This window comes from Tachyglossus aculeatus, chromosome 19 (genome assembly GCF_015852505.1).
Source record: "Tachyglossus aculeatus isolate mTacAcu1 chromosome 19, mTacAcu1.pri, whole genome shotgun sequence".
Taxonomy (NCBI): domain Eukaryota; kingdom Metazoa; phylum Chordata; class Mammalia; order Monotremata; family Tachyglossidae; genus Tachyglossus; species Tachyglossus aculeatus.
The window spans coordinates 29,226,963-29,243,858 of NC_052084.1; the positions used below are offsets into that span (position 1 = coordinate 29,226,963).

At 42.3% G+C, this 16,896-nt stretch overlaps 1 non-coding gene across 1 annotated transcript; it reads left to right on the forward strand.

Moving 5' to 3' along the window:
• Nucleotides 1–14,331: 14,331 nt before the first annotated feature.
• TRNAQ-CUG lies at nt 14,332–14,403 on the forward strand. Its single transcript has one exon. It is a non-coding gene; the product is annotated as a tRNA-Gln (tRNA).
• Nucleotides 14,404–16,896: the final 2,493 nt, after the last annotated feature.

Sequence of the window (16,896 nt, forward strand, 5' to 3'; positions counted from 1 at the left end):
TCAGTGCGGTCCACAAAGCCACACGGTTTTGTTCCTTCTTTTTAGTTAAATCTGTCATTGAACATCATTGGAAAGGACTACAGAAAAATCAAAGTGATTAAAGAATTTTTGTCTTGTGAGGGCTTTTAGACTGAGAGTTTTCGAAAGGGTATCCACAGGTCTTTAATAAATGGTTTTTAAGTCAGCAGAATAAGGTGGAAAATTGATATGACCGTCATTACCCATAATTACCCTAAGATGGAAGCCCCTCCGTTTGGAGAGAACTTTTTTGTTCTGTCTAGGGCACACTGAACTCTAGAGAAGCCTTTTAAGAGCATCATTTGCCTGCTTACCATGAAAATGGAGCACACTGGACATGCTGTGGACCACATATGTTTATGGAAACCTAACAGCAAAAAAAATAAAATGAAAAACGCGCAAACTTTAGCCTGAGAATGCTTAAGATGAGGATTCCATCAGGGAGCTAAGTAGGATTATTGACCATAGCACATAATTATCGTCGGAAACATAATCTCATCCTGTTCTCTGACTAGCTGGATAATTTCCATTACCAACTTAATCTAATCCTTTTTTTGGCATGATTGTTGTTTTCCATAGAAGAGGAGTCTTAACCTTCTGGGAAGCTACTAGGACAAATAATTGATCTGTAAATATCTAGAGGAGCCCCTTTGAAGCAATCAACATGGCTCTGTGAGGGGTAAATCATGCCAGGAAATTTAATAACTTTCAGGGCTAGCGACAGGCCATGTACACCGGGAAGAAACAGGGACTTGAATTCTCTTGCTCATGAGGAAGGTTTACGTCCTCTGTGATCCGTGGAGGATGTGTTGGCTTGGTCGTCTTCCTTTGGGGTACATGGCTGACTTCCTAGGGCCTGTCATCATTGGCTTATTATCAGTCTAGGGGGACGTGACTGATGGAATCTCAAATCATAAATGATGGATGTTGCAGCCAGGAGAACTGGGTTCTAATCCCAGCTCCACAACTTGCCCGCTGTATGACTTTGGCCAAATCCCTTAAATTATGTGTGTTCCAGTTTCTTCCTTTGTGCAGTGGGGATAAAATATCTCTTTGTTTTTTGCTTTTTAAATGATACTTGTTAAGCACTTACTATGGACCAGGTACTTTTCCTAGCCCTGGGGTAGTTATGAGGTAATCAGGTTGGACACAGTCCATGACCCATGTGGGTCTCACAGTCATAATTTCCATTTTACAGATGAGGCAACTAAGGCCCAGAGAAGTGAAATAACTCCCAGAAGGTCACATAGATGAGTGGTGGAGCTGAGAATAGAACTCAGGTTCTTCTGATGCCCAGGCCTGTGCTCTATCCAGTAGGCCATGCTGCTTCTGTTCTCTCCCTCTCTTAAACTGCATGCTCCACGTGGGACAGAAATTGTACCCAACCCGATTGTATTGCTCTACCCCAGCACTGAGCAAAGTGCACCCAACAAAAACTTTTTTATTATTATTTTTAATATAATACAGTTCCCAGATTAAGATAAAAATGAGATTCCTGCTCTCCCTACTTGTGTTTATTGTGAGCCCTGTATAGGTCAGGGACTCTGTCCAATACGATTATTTTTAATCTACCCCAGTACCTTGCACATAAGTGCTTAATGAATGCAAGAATTACGAACATTTTAAGTACTGTTTAACTCGAAGAAAGTAGGAGAGGGCTGGGCATTAAAGACAAAATGATATTGGCCTATTTTTCATTTTATGATGAACTGCAATCTTAGACATTGGCTTGGCCAAAACTGATAGTTTCCTATAACTTTCTACTCTCCAAGTTTCTTTATCTCCCGGAAGATCTGCATTTTGAATTATTTTCCCTTAGGTGTGTTAACTATTTTTCAAGTTGAACCTCATTTTATTTCCCTTGCTATGACCTGGTTTATGATTTCTCTGTCTTCACTGGTGCTTCCAACATTTCCAATATGAATATTGCCTGTGGAAGTCATTAAGATGTTGTTTATTCCTTCCTCCAGATCAAAAATCTAGGCCATTCTGGGAAATCTAGAATCCCCATCCTCCAGCCAGTGACCATCAATCAGTGTTTCGGACAGGAGAATCCTTCCACTTTCAATGATCTTTCCCCAATAAATCTTTCAGCACCAGGAGACACATCATTCCCTCAATGAACTCTGGCACTTTTTACCCTCTCGTTAGCATGTGTGTATTGTTTAAAAAAAAGAAAGTGGTATGCATTGAGTGCTTACAATATACCAAGCCCTCTACTAAGTACTGGGGTTAATATAGGATAATCAGGTCAGTCATAGTCCCTGTGCCACAGGGGGCTCACAGTCTAGGAAGAACTCTCCCAAATGCTTTTTACAGTGTTATCCACCTAGTAAGTGCTCAGTGTCAGTCACACCCACACACATCCCCTAAATTCATTTTTGACCTCTTTATAAATAGGTCTTTGATTTAGGAAACAGTGTGGCTGAGTACAGAAGGACCTGGGTTCTAATTCTGGTTCTTCCACTTGCCTGCTGTGTGACCTTGGACAAGTCACTTCACTTCTCTGTGCCTCAGTTACCTCATCTGGAAAATGGTGATTAAGTCTCTGAGCCCCACATAGAACAGGGACTGTGTCCAGTTCAATCACCTTGTATCTATTCCAGAGCTTAGTATAGTGCCTGGCAAATACTAAGCTCTTCATACCACAATTAATACCCGTTGTTGGGTAGGGACCGTCTCTATATGTTGCCAAATTGTACTTCCCAAGTGCTGAGTACAGTGCTCTGCACACATTAAGTGCTCAATGATTACGATTGAATGAAATTAATATTATTATTATTATTGTCTCCCTTTTAGTGTGTAACCTCTTTAGGGGCAAGGAATGCATTTTCTCAATTTAGATGCAGGCATTTTTCTTCCTACATAATATTCAATGGTCATTTCAGCAGTAGCTGGTCCTTGGGCCTCTCTGGAGTTCAAAGCCACCATGGAGCAAAGCACTGTCTGCAGCAGGAGTTGAGCACTTCGGTAGTGTTATAATGTATTCTCCAAGCGTTTAGTACCATCATGTGCTCACAGTAAGGACTCAATAAATACAACTGACTGATTGACTGGTGGAGCCTGATGGTCTTGGGGTCTCTGAGATTAAAACTCAGCTTGGTATTGAGTAGTATATTTAGACTACTGGAGAGGGAACGTGTCTACCAACTCATATATTGTTCTCTCCCAACTGCTTAGTACAGTGCTCTGCCCACAGTAAGCACTCCATAGATACCATTGATTGACATAGAGTGCTTACTATATGCATAGAACTGTACTAAGCATTTGAGAGAGTCCCGCTTGCATAGACTGCAAGCCTCCTGTGGAACAGGGACTCTGACCTGGTCATCCTGTAATTACCCCAGTGCTTAATACTAATAATGGTTGTGGTATTTGTTAGGCACTTGCAGTATGCTAAGCACTGTACTAAGCACTGGGGTGAATATGAACAAATTGGATTGGAAAGTCCTTGTTGCAAATTGGGCTTGTAGTGCTTAGTACAATGCTTGGTGTATTGTAAGCACTTAAGGCATACCATCTTTTATTTATTTATTTTTTGTCAATGCAATGGAGTGTCCTCAAGGTGGATAGAGTCTAGAAGCCTGGTCTTTGGTCCATCTGAAGTAATAATAATTACAGTATTTAAACGCTTTCCATGTACCAGGCACTGTACTAAGTGGTGGGGTAGAGACAGACAGATCAGGTTGGACACAGTCCCTGCCCAACATGGGGCTCACAGTCTCAATCCCCATTTTACAAATGAGGAGACTGAGGCCCAGAGAAGTGAAGATCACACATCTGACAAGTGGCAGAGACAGGATTGGAACCCATGGCCTTTTGACTTTCAGGCCTGTGCTCTATCCACTAGGCCATGCTAGTACTTCTCTGTGCTTCAGTTACCTCATCTGTAAAATGGGGAATGAGACTGTGAGCCCCACAATGGGGCAACTCAATTTGCTAATATCCTCTCCAGCATTTAGTACAGTGCCTGGCACGTAGTAAGCACTTAACAAATACTATTATTATTATTATTCTTACACTCTGGCTAGAAGCCAATCAGAGGAGCAAGATATTAGTGAAAGAAATCTCTTTCAAGAATCCTCTTCTTGCTTCTAGGCCTTTCTCTCTCTACTGGGACATTGCAACAATGAGGAGCCCCAACTCAGCTTTCTCTGGGCTGCCAACACCCCAAATTTGGCCATATCAATCAAAATATGGTATTTATCGAGAGCTTATTGTGTCCATCATCATCATCATCATCATCAATCGTATTTATTGAGCGCATACTATGTGCAGAGCACTGTACTAAGCACTTGGGAAGTACAAATTGGCAATATAGAGACAGTCCCTACCCAACAGTGGGCTCACAGTCTAAAAGGGGGAGACAGAGAACAAAACCAAACATACTAACAAAATAAAATAAATAGAATAGATATGTACAAATAAAATAAATAAATGGAGTAATAAATATGTGCAAACATATATACAGGTCCAGAACACTGTGCTGAGGGGTTGGGAGAGTAAAATACAATAGAGGTGATAAATACGATCCCTGCCACAAGAAGCTTGCAGTCTAGTCGGGGAGACAGATTTGAAAAAATTACAGATAGAGGAAGCAAAAGAGCATGTGACTCTCTCCCCCTCTCTCTCTCTCTGTGTGTGTGTGTGTGTGTGTGGGGGGGGGGAACTTCAGGAGTGAGAGTGAAAGGGTAAGAGTTGTGATGAGACTGGTGGTGTCAGATTGAATGAAAATGTGTTGCTGTTTAACTTAACATACCTTTTCTGTTTGTAAGCATCCCATTTGGAAAAGGGCTACCATACTAAACTCAGGATCACCTTGGTTTCTGAAGAATCCGGTATGTTCACGATATGGTTAAGAGTTGAATTTAGAATTGAAGACTCATGCTTCGTGGTTTCTGCCTAGGCTTGATTGTGCAAAGTTAATTTCCACACAAATCTACAGAACCTTCCCAAATGCTGAAATAGCTTAGCAAATGTAACACGAACCTCGGTAGAAAATAGGCGTGGGGGCCTGTGGGGTGATGGATATTTAGGTTAGACAAACTTTCATAGGCCTAAGAAAATGGCACAGCAGCAGGGTTGGCAAGGACAGGGTCTGAAATCATGGCTTTTGCAATTGGCTGATCAATATTCTGTTTGGTTGTGCGTGGAAAGAACAGCATTAGGCTGCAAAAACACCTTCTGGTCAGGAGAGGGTACTGGGTCCATAGAAAGTTGCTTGTTTTGCCCTTCTGCAGAAAGGGAGAGCCCTCTTGTTTCCAGGAGCATCACAATGACTCTTTCATGAGAAAGTTCTTTCTCTTTCAGAGTCTATTCATGCATTGAGTTATTCATGCAAAACTCAATGTAAATTACTCAGAAAACCCAAGCAAAAGCACACAAGCAAGATACCCTTCAACTTTCTAGTGAGGAAAAATTGGCACAATTGGTCCCCAATTTTTCAGTTTTCCATCTGTAGTCCATTTCCCTGGGAAAGTCACAAAGAATTTTATTAATACAATGAACCTGCCCAGTAGCGAATGACTTTTCACTCATTCACTCAGTCATATTTATTGAATGCTTTACTGTGTGTGCAAAGCACTGTACTAAGCACTTGGGAGAGTACATTATAACAATAAACAGGGACATTCCCTGCCCACAGTGAACTCTTGTAATCCGGCTCTGGGGTTGCATTTAACAATCATCTTTCAGGCCATACAAATAGTTTGCAGCCCACCTGCACTGGAGGTTAATAATAATGATGGCATTTATTAAGCGCTTACTATGTGCAGAGCACTGTTCTAAATACTGGTGAAGAAACCCTTTTTATCAGATTTCCAATTCCTCTGTCCTGCACACAAAAGCAGCCAGAACCAAAGGTGGTGCTTTATATAGCTGAATTCACTACTCTTGGAAGTAGTCGCTTAAACTTATGATAGCAATTTTACATTAAATCATAAAATGAAAGGTGATTTAGTCAGTTGTAATATTATTTATTAAGTGCTTGCTATATGCCGAGCAATGTAGTAAGTACTCATAGAGAGTACACAATCGGGTATAAGATATAGGTCTTAGCCCTGTTTGGGCTCATGCTGTCATTTCCCAAGAAATTCTAAGTAAATTGACACTGGACTATTTATGGGTCTGGGTTTGTGTAATTATAATGAGAAGCAGTGTAGCCTAGTGGAAAGAGCACGGGCCAGAGAGTCGGATGACCTGGGTTCTATTCCTGGCTTTGCCACTTGTTTGCTGTGTGACCTTGGGCAAGTCGCTTCCATCCTCGGTACCTTGCCTGTAAAATGGGGATGAAGACTGTGAGCCCTGCATGGGACAGGGACTGTGTCCAACCTGATTAGCTTGTATTTACCCCAGCGATTAGTACAGTGTCTGACTTCATTCGATCATATTTATTGAGCATTTACTATGTACAAAGCACTGTACTAAGCACTTGGGGGAATACAACACATAGTAAGTGTTTAACAAATACTATATATATATTATATAAAATAAGTGTGTGTATAGATATAAAATATAAAAACTATATTGGAGGCTCCATATTTACCTATATCTTAAATTTTGGAAACCTCCCCAGAGAGAAAACCCTTTCACGACAACCTTAATCACTACTTTATACACAGTTCAAAATTTTCTAACCCAAGGACCAGTACAATTTTCACTACACACTCCAACATACCAAAGAAAAATGGAGGAATTGTTCTTCGGCTTTTTAAAGAACACATCTCTCAATCATCTGTGGGGGGAAGAAAAAAAGCTTTGTGTGAGTCCTAAACCTATCTAAACTAACTTCCGGGCTACTGTTGGTTCAACAAATATGTATATTTTTCTAAGAGTTACGAATTCAAATAGCAAGCTGTGAGGCAGTTGAACATATGGCGATGATGCTGAAATCTCGAGTCATTCCAAAATTGGGCTAGGAAAATCCTTTGAGGGAATGTTTCCTTTTTGTTCATAGAATTTTTAATTCTTATATAGTCAGGCAAAGTTTATATAGTCCAGAGATTCTTGAAACAGCTGTGGAAAAGCCCTACCTCACAGTCCAGCATCTATCTAGTTTACACTCAAGAATTTCAACACCTCATTATTCCATTCCCTTTAGAACAGGCCCGATATGACTGGGTCATTATTCCTTCAGGGAAATCTCAGTTTAGGAAACATATGTTCTTGCTAGCCACTACAGTAGTTGCAGATCATCTAAGAAATTAATGTTTGTCTAGGTGTTGAGTTTCTGAAGTCATTTCCTTGGGCCAACATCTGAGAGAGTTCCATGTTATATGTGATATAAAACAAAAAAATCAGTCAGTGGTATTTACTGAGCGATTACTGTGTGGAGAGCACTGTCCTAAGCACTTGGGAGAGTATTACACAATAGAGTTGGTAGAAATGATCCCTGCCTACAAGGAGCTTAAACTTCAGGCCATTGGTCTCAAGTCTGTGTCAGCTAGCTCTCTTTCACTACTGTCTGTTCTTGTCTCTCACTAAAACTTAAATTTCTAACAGTCCTCTCAAAAGTTCTTTGTGGGCGGGGAATGGTTACCAACTCATCATAGTGTTCTACTGTACTCTCCCAAGGACTTAGTACAGTGCTCTGCACATAATAAGTGTTCAATAAATGATTGATTGGCTGGAAGCTTCCTCAGCCTTCTCTCTTCCAATCATGGTTTCCCATTCCAGAATCCTTCCCCATATTGTCATTCCTCTGCCTCTGAAGCATTGCCTGCCTCGGAAGATGCAGCTTCTGGCAGGATTTAAGTGCTGATCTGACACCAAAATATCCCTACCCTAAATCCCCAGCCTCTACCCGGGCAAGGTAATAATAAAAATTGTGGTATTTTAGTGCTTACTATGTGCCAGGCACTGTTTTATGCGCTGGGGTGGGTACAAACAAATCAGGTTGGACCCAGTCCCTGCCCCACATGGGGCTCACAGTCTCAATCCCCATTTTACAGATGAGAAGACTGAGGCCTAAAGAAGTGAAGTGACTTGGCAAAGGCCACACAGCTAACAAGTGGCCATGGCAGGATTAGAACCCAGGTCTTTCTGATTCCCAGGCTCGTGGTAGAGGGACTCTGAGCAGTGTCCTGGGCCCAGAGGAATAACAATAATTGTGGTATTTAATAATAATAATGATATTTGTTAGCGCTTAGTATGTGTCAAGCACTGTTCTAAGCACTGGGGTAGATACAAGGTAATCAGGTTGTTCCATGTGGGGCTCACAGCATTAATCCCCATTTTACAGATGAGGTAACAGACACAGAAAAGTGACTTGCCCAAGCAGACGAGTGGCGGAGCCAGGATTAGAACCTGTGTCCTCTCACTCCCAATCCTGGGCTCTTTCCACTAAGCCACACTGCTTCTCTAAGTATTTAAGTGCTTACTACGTGCCAGACACTGTACTAAGTGCTGGGGTGGATACAAGCAAATAAGGCTGGACATAGTCTCCGTCCCACATGGGGCTCAGAGTTGTAATCTCTATTTTACAGATGAAGTAAGTGAGGGGCAGAGAAATGAAGTGACTTGCCCAAGGTCACACAGCAGACAAGTGGCAGAACTGGGATTAGAACCCATGACCTTCTGACTTCCACTGCGCCAAACTGCTTCAGGAATTGGCTTCAGTTCTGGATTCAGTAGTTTGTCGGAGTCTGGGCCAGGCAAGTCAGGAACAAAGCAGACCATTAGACAAATTTCCTAATTACTGGGGAGAAATTCCAACCTTAGTTTGAAGTAAATGCAAGGGCACAAAATCATGCAGAATGGCATTGTTGGGTTAGCACAACGGACTACTCAGATCATGTCTTGGCTTCTGCTAGTAGCCCCAAAGCACTCAAACCATGTGCTAGCCTCCTTCCTATTCTTCCTTCCTCTCTACATCTCTGACTTTCCCTCAAATAAGGCACTATGGAGGTCTCATCCATGCATTTATCTAAACCCTCTTAAACCCACTGGTATTTATGGCCTGTTGAACTGGGCACTTTCCTATGGTGCTGGAATAAGCAATGTTCCTCATGGTTCCATATCTTAAAAATCTCCAAGGCCATTCCTCTGGTTTTGAGACTTCCTCCTAAGGCCCAGCATCCTTCTTTTCAAAGCCAATTAATTCAGGAGGCTCCACAGGGCCAGGTACCTCTTTCGGAAAATATATTTGTGAAATTTGGCCGGGGTGGCCAACGTACTGCAGCAAACGCAACCCAAGCATCTGGGTAGGAGCTAGAAGCCAGAACCTCTGTATCCAAAAATGAGGAACAAGTCCTCGCTGACTTAAAAAGTGCAACAGATCTTTTATGATTTTGGTACCAAAAGAAAGACCCTTACATAATCTGTTGCTTGGGATGCCATTTATTTTCCTTAGAGGGCTAAAGAATGAATGGGGCAGCCAGGATTCGAACTGCTGATTCCAGGAACGCTACTTCTACACAAATTTTGGTGACAGAAGCAATTCTCAGAAACTGCCCAGAGGAAATACAAATGACAAAAGAGTCAGCCGGGAGACTTATTATTTTGAAGGTGGAGGAAAATAAAGAGCATTTTGGCATAGGGGTAGGTCAGAGTCTTTATTACACCCAGAAGGCATTTTGGTGAATCACAGATTGGTAGATTTGTCCTAATAGCAGATCCAAGTTTTCAGAAAAAAATCTCCCGTGGAAACCAGATCCCAGCTGAGGAGGGTTTTCCAGGGAAATGGTGGGGCCAAGGCGGCTTCATGGAACAGTAGAAGCTGTAATTGACTCCCAAGGGGTTCACTCTGCCTTCCAGTTTAGGTTTGAGCTGAAATGCCTTTCCAGGGATCCAAACTACTTCCAGCTCCTGGGCTCCCTGGAACTTTCGGAGATGTTTCAGTTCATTGTCAGGCAAGAGGAAGACAGGCGAGTGGGAATCCAGGGATGGACAGAGCTTCCTGAAAAAGGGCAGATGCGGTTCTGAGGAAGTGGCTTGGCCTAGTGGAAAGAGTACGGGCCTAGGAGTCTAATCCCGCTCAGCCACTTGTCTTGGGCAAGCCACTTGCTTCTCTGTGCCTCAGTTCCCTCGTCTGCAAAATGTGGATTCAGTGCCCATTCTCCCTCCTCCTTAGGCTATGAGCTCCATGTGGGACCTGATTATTTTGTATCTATCCCAGCAATTAGTACAGTGCTTGACACCTAGTAGGAGCTAAATACCAAAATTGTGGATATTAGGCACTCAGTAACTGGGGCTGTTACTGCTGGTGATGAGGTTGCTTGCCTCAAATAGAAAATTTGGATTCTGGCTCTAGAAGGGCAAACATCAGTTCATTAAAATGCTGACTTTACATGCATGAGGAGCATTTCACTAGACATTAACGTCACATTCAATAACTAAGGGCAGCTGTCAAACCCTGTCCTCCAACCTCTCGATACATGCACACCCACACCAAAATACTTACAAATTCTTGTTCCTGTTGCTGGAGATTATAAAATGTTAGACTAGTTGCTGTGGTTTTTAACTCTGGTGCCCTTTGTTTTAAAACAAGGAAGAACTAAGAATCCATGGAAATGTGGGGTGCGAAAAGGGGGTTCATTTTGATGTTTTAAAGTTCATTGTTTGTTTTCTACATTCCTTTCACACTCAAACTGAAAACTCCTTTTGGCCAGGAAATATGTTCAATTTTTATATCTTTTCTATATTCCCGAGGATTTGTGGTGTTCAACATGTAGGAGTAATACATAAAACAGTTGGGATCAGAAATTTATGAAATATGATTATCTGGGAAAATGGACGGGATCAGCGATTGACCTTGGGAAGTTATTCTGTCCCCAGTTTGAGTAGAGCTGATTATTTTAACTGGAAAAGCAATGCAGAAGGAGTAATTGTTCTAACACTAGGGCTGTATTTCTTCCCTTTTTCACTACCTACAATTAGGCAGTAATCATCGTCCCCTCATGATCCGACTACCAAGCTAGGTCCCTGTTTCTCCTCATCCTCTGCTCCCGGGAAAGAGTGAGGCCTAGAGGAAAGATCCCGGGCCCAAGAGTCAGGAACGATTGATCAATCATACTAACTAAACACTTGACTGTACTAAACGTTTGGGAGAGTACAGTATAACACTGGACAGTCACGTTTCCTGCTCACAATGAGCTTACAGTCTAGAGGGATGGGACGGCTTCTCGTGTAGTGCCCAATCCTTTTCCCCGCCAAAGCAGGATGGAGAGCTGAAGGAAACACGTGACTCGGGCCCCAGGAGACTTGAGGCCTGGGACCAACTGGGAGTCGGAAGGTCGTGGGCTCTAATCCTGGCTCTGCCACCTGTCTGCTGTGTGACCCTGGGCAAGTCACTTCACTTCTCTGGGCCTCAGTTACCTCAACTGTGAAACAGGGATTAAGACTCTGAGCCCCATGCAGGACAGAGACTGTGTCCAACCCAATTTACTTGTATCCACACCAGCGCTTAGTACAATGCCTGGCACATAGTAAAAGCTTTACAAATACCATTATTATTATTATTATTATTCCTACTGAATTCAGCAGGAATGAAGCCCTTCAGAGAGTTGAGAGCCCCAGAATGGTTGTTGTGGACTCAGTCCCAGGACCAGTCATGGGTATTTATTCAGCACTTGCTGTGTGCAGAGCACTGAGTTAACTGCTTCAGAGATTACCAATACAGTAGAGTTGGTAGACACACACAGATTTATTACTCTATTTATTTTACTTGTACATATTTACTATTCTATTTATTTTAATGTCCATCTAGCTTTACTTCTATTTATTCTGATGAATTGACACCTGTCCACATATTTTGTTTTGTTGTCTATCTCCCCCTTTTAGACTGTAAGCCCATTGTTGGGTAGGGACTGTCTCTATATGTTGCCAACTTGTACTTTCCAAGTGCTTAGTACAGTGCTCTGCACACAGTAAGTGCTCAGTAAATACGATTGAATGAATGAATTCCCTAGTCATAAGGAGTTTACAGTCTAGAAGAACTGCCTGACTTCCCATGTTTTCCTATTGATATTTTTGATTGTTCAATGTTCAGCTTGTGGTTAGATGGAAATTCCAAGCAGGAATGAGAATGAATATGAGGTGGGAACCATTGGGAACCATCAAAGGAAGATTGAGGATGAAGCAGGAGGGATTTTTGAATCCCAGGGCCCAATTCTGGGCTGTTCCAGTGCTCCTGAGTAACATTTGCTGGTGGAAATTTATGTTGAACAGATGGCCCTTTTAACTTCTACAAATTAATATTTTTCATTTTGTTGCATTGGGTGACTTCTTTCCAACTATTAGGAATGCCTCTCCCATTTGATAGACATATTTTCAAGGTTTTTAGCTTTGTCTGTTGCTGGAATGAATCTTGAGACTTTACTGTTAATCGGCTAGAAATGTGTTTTATTGCTACTGTGACCAGATGGTTAGTTTAATTTCAACATTTCCAACTCCCAGAAAGCTAAATGTCCCTCTCATCATACTTCTTGTGAATTTTATGTTAGTGTGAGTCTCAAAATACACCAAGCATAGGGACAGCAGGAATCTCTCCTCTGGATACACAATCTATGGAACATATTATTGACTGAAAGGCTCTGTGTAATCCTGAGGTCCAGCATGTGCTATTTCTTCAAACAACTTCCCTTGACTATGTTTTACAATAGAAGAGAGTAGTTAAGTAGGAGGAAGAGAGCTGGTTGAGTACCTTAAAGCCAGTAGTAAGGAGTTTTTTTTTTTTTATGGTAGTCAAGCGCTTACTATGTGTCAGGCATTGTAGTAAGTACTGGGATAGATATAGGCTAGTCAGGTTGGACATAGTTCATGTCCTACAAGGAGCTCACAGCCTTAATCTCCATTTTACAGATTAGCGAGCTGAGGCCCAGAGAAGTTGTGACTCACCCAAGGTCACATAGCAGAAAAGTGGCAGAGCCGGGTTTTAAACCCATGTCCTTCTGGCTCTCAGGTCAATGCTCTATCCATTAGGTCACACGGCTTCTCTGATGCAAAGATAAATGAGTAATCAATAGAGGTTTTCCATCAATGGTGAGACGGGTGCAGAATGACATTATAAACAGATGATCTGAGCACCAGAATGAAGTATAGCTTGAAAAGGGGAGTGACTGAAGGCAGGGAGGCCAGTGAGGAGACTGATATATTAATTGATCTGGGAGATGATCAAAGCCTGGCTCTGGGTGGTGCTCATTTTTGAATAGGAAGGACAGAGTGGATCTGGGAAATGTGGGAGAAATGCTGACAGGATTTAGCAACCAACCAGATGTGATGGAGTTGTCAAGTATGATGGGAAAGTTAGTGGAGGAGGAGGATTTAAGAGGGGAAGATGAGGAGTTCACTTTGTGATATCCTGAGTTTGAAGGTCGGCGGGACATTCACAAGGAGGTGACTTGGAGGCAAGAGGAAATGTGGGATTGGGATCACCTCTCTTAATAGCAAATGGCACGACCAGAAGTCTGTTGAAGTGATGAGGCCCTTTCAAAATCAACTGCTTCATTTCTGAAGAAGGGACTTCTTTCAGTATTCTTCAAGAGTGTTATGGTGGTGGATTTGGGGGATCACCATGGCCTAGCGAAAAGAGCCTGGTTCTGGAGTCAGGAGACTCGGATTCTAATCTTGGCTCTGCCGATGGCTCGCTGTGTGATCTTGGACAAGTCTCTTAATTTCTCTGTGCCTCAGGTCTCTCATCTGGAAAATGGAGATAAGACAACTGTTCTCCCTCCCTCTTAAAATTGTTTAGGAAAGAGATTTTGTCCAAACTGCTTAACTTTTATCTACACCCGTGCTTAACCTAGAGTAGGGGCTTAATAAGTCATACTTCTACTTAAGTGAGGAGTAAAAGTCCTTGAAAGTTTTTTGTCTACTCCAGTGCTAAAAATATAGTAAGAACTTAATCAAAGTTATACTTCTACCTTAGGAGTAAAAGTCATTGAAAATTTAGCATTCAGTGTACCCATTTCAATCAATCAATCAATGATATGTATTGAGCACCTACAAGCAGTGTAGCCAAGTGGATAGAGCATGGGCCTGGGAATCAGAAGGGCCAGGGTTTTAATCCTTGTTCTGCCACTTGTCTGATATGTGACTTATCTGTACCTCAGTTACCTCATCTGTAAAATGGGGATAATGACTGTGAGCAACACCTGGGACAGTGACTCTGTCCAACCCGATTTGCTTGAATTCAGCCCAGTGCTTAGTACAGTGCCTGGCACATAGTAAGTGCTTACAAAATACCCCAATTATTACTATGAGCAGAGAGCACAGTACTTAGCATGTGGAAAAGTACAGTGGAATTAGAAGACACTATCCCTGCCCTCAAGGAGCTTCAGTTTCGACATCCTCCCTCCCCTAGAACACATTCCATGTGGTTCCATGGTGTAAAGGTTAGCACTCTGGACTCTGAATCCAGCGATCCGAGTTCAAATCTCGGTGGGACCTCAGTTGTGTTTTACGAGAAGCAGCATGGCTCAGTGGAAAAGAGCATGGGCTGTGGAGTCAGAGGTCATGGGTTCAAATCCCGGCTCTGCCACTTGTCAGCTGTGTGACTTTGGGCAAGTCACTTAACTTCTCTGTGTCTGTTCCCTCATATGTAAAATGGGGATTAAGACTGTGAGCCCCCCGTGGGACAATCTGATCACCTTGTATCCCCCCCAGCACTTAGAACAGTGCTTTGCACTTAATAAGCACTTAATAAATGCCATTACTATTATTATTATTATTATTATTATTCCTGACCTCAATCTGTAGATCCTTGTACATGTTTCTGGATGCCTCTCTTTTGTTCCCAGGATGAGGAGTTGTTAGGTGTTTGATAATTCACGTCTCGCTTTGAGGCAAGTACTTTTTTCCTCCTCCACATTGCTTTCCTCAAACCTGTCTTGCTGAATCACCGTCAAGCTTTATTGCTTCCTGGTTTCTGTCATCCTTCCTTTTTTTAAGATACATTTCTTTCTTTATTTCCATCAGACCGGTCTCGGTGGTTTTACCTTACTGTAACCAGACCTGGGAGGCCATCAATCGATCAAATCAATGATCCTTATTGAGTACTTATGGTGCATTGGCATTTGGTCCCTGACCTATTCTCCTCGGGTAGATATTAGAACAGAGTAGGGCTAATCATATTTGTGTATGAAATGGTTTCAGTTACTTTCTTTGAAATGTCTCGCTAATAGCAGAGTAGCATTATTAATCATACTTGGAATTCCTTCAGAGTATCACTCCTCTTTGTTGTCTAGGCATGAACAAGAGCCGAAGTTGTGGCAGGAAAATTAACACAAGAAAAGTTTTTGCAAACCCCAAAGCATATCAGATTGAAAGACATCTTGATAACAAGGTTCCTCACCAATCAGTCAGTTCTATTTATTAAGCACTTACTATGTGCACAGCACTGTACTAAGTGCTTGGGACAGTACAATACAACAGTGGAAGATGTGTTTCCTGACCACAACCATGTGGCATTATGGCAATATTACTCTATTTATTTTACTTGTACATATTTATTCTATTTATTTTACTCTGTTAATATGTTTTTGTTTTGTCCTCTGTCTCCCCCTTCTAGACTGTGAGCCCACTGTTGGGTAGGGACCGTCTCTAGATGTTGCCAACTTGTACTTCCCAAGCGCTTAGTACAGCACTCAATAAATACGATTGAATGAATGAATGAATATGGCAGAGTCGATAGACATGTTCCCTGCCCACAGTGAGTTTACAGTTTAGAGAGGGGAGACGGACGTTATGATAGTTAAAATGGAGACTTGGTCTCCAAAGCATACTGATCTGAGGACATAGATGAGGCAGGAGGGAGTTGGGGAAAGAGAGCTTAATCATGGAAGGCCTCTTTGTGGAGGTGTGACTTTAATAAGGCTTTGAAGATGTGGAAAGTGGAGGCTTGGTGTTTTTTGCCTTCACGAGAAGGCAGCTTGCTTCATGTTCAATTAAAATATGATGTGTCTTGAGACACGACGAAGGAAAGTTTTTGAGCGTGAGTTAAGATCATTTGATATTACTAGGTTATCCCTGGGGGACCATTGCTAACTGGTTTGGGAAGGACAATGGATCCCTGTTATAACTACTCTGTAAAGAATAGAGACAACTTTTCTACCACCTTCATTCAAGAAAGCCTTCTAGACTGTGAGTCCGTTGTTGGGTAGGGACTGTCTCTATATGTTGCCAACTTGTACTTCCCAAGTAGTACAGTGCTCTGCACACAGTAAGCGCTCAATAAATACAAATGAATGAATGAGGCCGGCTCTGGATTGCATAAAGCCTTCTCCATTCTGGTGAGATATCAGGAATTCCCATCTGGTGCGCTGGCCTGGTCGATTACTTCCTTCTCAGCATCAGTCGTACAGTGCTGGGAGCTGAGAATAGACAAGACAGAGAATTCCTCCCCTCAAACAGACATTCAGTGTCGGCTAGTTTGAAGCAATCACCCCTCAAAGCAGGGTTATTCTGACAGAGCCGTTTAGAAGTTCCTCTAGCTTGGAAATCCCTGTTCCTGCTTTTGATTCATCCCAACAGATGTGTCCTTAAATATTCCCTCAATCCCCCAGGGTGGCTCTGTGGCATATCCTTCAATGAGTGCAAAGGAACATGCATAAGGCTTGGATTGTCTGCTGAAATATTCAAATTTGGGGCTTTGCTAAAGCACACGCTGAAGGCAAATAGCCTTGGCAGAACTGGCCTTAAAGAGAGGGAGGAAATGGAATGAAGGGGAGGCAGAGAGAGAAGGAATGATGAAGAGGAGAAAGGGTCTACAGAAGTGGATTTTCAACAGCTCAAATTGTTCAAAGGTCACCCTTCTGAAGACCTCAGAATCAGTTGAAAGAATCAGTCGAATGGTGCATTTTTCTTCTCCTTTACCTTTTTGTGGGCTTGTGTATCTAGGTCTATCCAACTGTATGTTTAAATATTTATTCTGATTCCACTAGG